This window comes from Lactuca virosa, chromosome 2 (assembly GCF_052849685.1).
Source record: "Lactuca virosa cultivar CGN04683 chromosome 2, Lactuca_virosa_CGN04683_v6, whole genome shotgun sequence".
NCBI lineage: Eukaryota > Viridiplantae > Streptophyta > Magnoliopsida > Asterales > Asteraceae > Lactuca > Lactuca virosa.
Window position 1 is genome coordinate 187,948,764 of NC_136427.1, and position 3,384 is coordinate 187,952,147.

General features: G+C 38.6%; 1 non-coding gene across 1 annotated transcript; it reads left to right on the top strand.

The window, feature by feature from the left end:
* Positions 1 to 1,309: 1,309 nt before the first annotated feature.
* LOC145161968 (small nucleolar RNA R71) lies at positions 1,310 to 1,416 on the top strand. Its single transcript, XR_013738823.1, has one exon. It is a non-coding gene; the product is annotated as a small nucleolar RNA R71 (small nucleolar RNA).
* The last annotated feature ends 1,968 nt before the right edge of the window (positions 1,417 to 3,384 follow it).

The window sequence follows — 3,384 nt, forward strand, 5'->3', positions numbered from 1 at the left end:
CTTACAGAGGCTGATATGGGGGCTAGGGTTGAAGCCATTATGTTCTTTATATAGTGTCACTCCCAAAAATAGGGTTTAGAGGTTGTTAGCGTACGCTGGGCGTAATTCTCGTACGTTGGGCGTACGCCTTAAAACCCGCGATCTTTTGCCCCGCTACGCTGGGCGTACACCAACCTTACGCTGGGCGTACCCAGCTAAACACGCGTGCACTTTGTGCATGCTAGGGACTGCCTTGTCAACTTTTCCATTAAGGGCCATAAATGTCAATATCTTCAAAGTGTCATAACTCCTTCATTCTAGATCAGTTTCCGATGAACTTTATATCCACAGAAAGGTGGCGAGAAGCTCTACGCATCTAACAACACTCCCCGGCCCAAAACCTTCTCGAATAATACCTCTAGGACACTTAAAAGACTAGAACGCCCCCAGCCTTGGCCTCTGAAATTCTATAACTGAGTAATTTAGAACAGGGCGTTACATTTGGTTCTACTTCTAGTGCCTCCAAAAACTCAGAGATTGCCTCTTCTTCAGTATCAATAGCCATAACATGAGGTTGAGCTTTCTTTTCGGGAAGTTGTGAGGATAATTTGTTGCTCACCAAAGTAGTGAGTTGACCAACTTGGACTTCTAAATTATGAATCGATGCTTGATGATTTCTTAATGAAGCTTGTTGGTCAATCATCATTTTGTGTTGTTCCTTCATCATACTCATGTGTTCCTTTAGCACTGCATCGGTATCATCATGCCTTTTCTCGGATGCTTCCATAAATCGGGTCAAAATATTTTCCAAGTTTACTTTGTTTTCGGATGGTGGTTGCTCTTTTTGATAGAAGCCTCGGCCTATCTGCTTAAATTTCTCTTCCTTTTGCTTCTTGTATTCATCATATGGCAGCCACTCTTTCTTTGGTTTTCTCCAATCCTCATCATACTTATCCCCACTCGAGTAGCAAACTTGAGCCCTTTTGTTCCCATACTCGTCCAAGTTGCAATCTTTAGTCAAGTGTGGTCCATTACATCGTTCACACCCAACTTTAATTGCATGAATTGATTGGTCCATTTGTGTCAATCTCCGGTCCATAGTATTGAGCATCGCCATCATAGCAGCCATTTTTCAGAATGCGTACCCCCACTACCTTTTGCTCCATCTTGTCTTGGGTTGTGGTACTCACGAGAGTGTCTTGCGAATTCTTCAACTAACTCCTTGACCTCCCTTGGATTCTTCTATGTCAATGGCCCTTGAGAGTCAAGGAGTTGTCTTGTCATAACATTGACCCCATCGTAGAAAATAGACATCTCTTGTTGAACATTTAGATCATGTTGAGGACAATTCCTTAACAATCCCTTGTAGCGCTCCCAAGCTTCGTATAGTGACTCCCCCGTCTGTTGCTCAAAGTTGGCTATTGCCTTCTTGAGTTTAGCTATTTTGGAAGGTGGGCAAAACTGATCTAGAAATTTCTCACGCATTTGAGCCCAAGTAGTGATTGTACCAGGAGGAAGTGCTTTCAACCAGTCTTTTGCAGCTCCCTTGAAAGTGACTGGTAGCATCCTTAGTAAGATGGTGTCTCTGTTAATATTCGGGACATTGAAATAGTCAGCAATGTCGTTGACTTCATCTAGATGCTTAAATGCATCCTCATGATCCTTCCCATAAAATTGGGATATCCTTTGGTGCAGTGAGGATATGTCCCTTCAGCTCGAATGTGGCAGTGGCAGGTATCGCTGGTTGTACTAAACCTGGACCAACATCTTCACGAATTCGCTTCTTGTAAGCTCCCATTGACATTTCTTCAATGTTTGCCATCTCGTTTCTTGGCTCGTTCTCGGGTTCACTCGTATAAAGTCCAAGCTCAGTCTCGGAGTCATACTCGGATTCGGTTGGGAAAGGTATTTGATCTAAGTTTTCAACTTTGCTCTTGTCCTTTGAAGTAGAACTTGACTCTCCTGTTTTCTTCCTCGACTTCTTTGAGAACACTGACTTGAGTTCTTGTAAGGGTGTCTTCTTTGGTGTTTGATCTTCCTTTACATTCTTATCTTTCTTTTTGTGAAGGGCTGACTCTGGATCTTCAAGCGGTGGCACCAAAGGTGTATTAGAGCCTCTGGTCATGAACTCCTGAAATAAAACAAAAATAAAAACGTAAAACTGAACTAAAATAGAAAAATAAACTAAAAATCAAAGAAAACTAGAATTCACAGTTTTCACGTCGTGAGCCTAGGGGTTCACGTCGTGAATCTTGTAACTAAAAAAAAAATAATAATAATAAAAATTAAACTATGCTTGGTAAAATAACTTTTTGCAGGTTTTATACCACAAAAAGGATCGATTAATCAAAAGCAAATAAATAATTTATAACTAAGCCGTTCCCCGGCAACGTCGCCAAAAACTTGATGTGCACCAAAGTACCCACTAATTTTATAATTTATAACCTAACTAACTTAACTAACTAAAATGCACCTAGGCAGTGTACCTAGTCGAATTATAGAATAGTTGGGTAAGTCGGGTGTCGATCACAGGGAACGGTGTTAACTAATTAATTTATCTACTATTAAATTAACCTAATTTTAGAGCAAAGATGGGGTTTTTATCTGATTTTACAAGACCAGATGAACTTAAGTCACATAATTCAATCAATTAATTAAAACACTCCTGTTTAGTTCGAATCCACTTCTTCTTTATGGTTAGCTAACATTTATGGATTGTCAAAGTTGGTTATTTTTGTATTAGTAATTTAAGTCTAAATTTACCAATATTAACTAATTCATGTAAAACTATATATGGTCACACACAGTCAAACACAGAATAAGTTGCAGATTATGAATTTGCTATGTAAAATTAGGCAAACACAATTATGGTCATAATTTATGTTCTCTAGCACAGCTAAATTTTTTTACTTCAATTACTTTCTAAGATTTTGGTCGATCCTAGCTCTAGCAATTTAATATTCACTAAATCAATAGGTAAACAAGTTCATGCATTTTAATGATCACTAAGCTACACAGAACATGAGTTCAAATAACTAAAGAAACAAATATTAACATGCTAGGTAATAACAAATCAAACACAAGCAATTCACCAACTAATCAAATCCAATAGTCATTAAGCTAAACCATATGTCCGAAGCTTCATCTAGCTAAACAAGAGTAACTAGATTCAGCTGCTCATAGCAACAATTAAACAAACACAAATCAAAATATAAAACATGTTCAAGTATCAACAATTAAACTAATTATGAACCTCTACTCTTTTGGTGTTGAAAACCTTTTTCCAAGACTGCCCTTCTGCTAAAATTCGTCTTCTGAAAACCTTCCAATCCACCCAAAGTCTCTCCAGTCGTAATGGAAAAGCCAATTTATAAAATTCGTACCCCACGTCGTGGAAGGATGCTC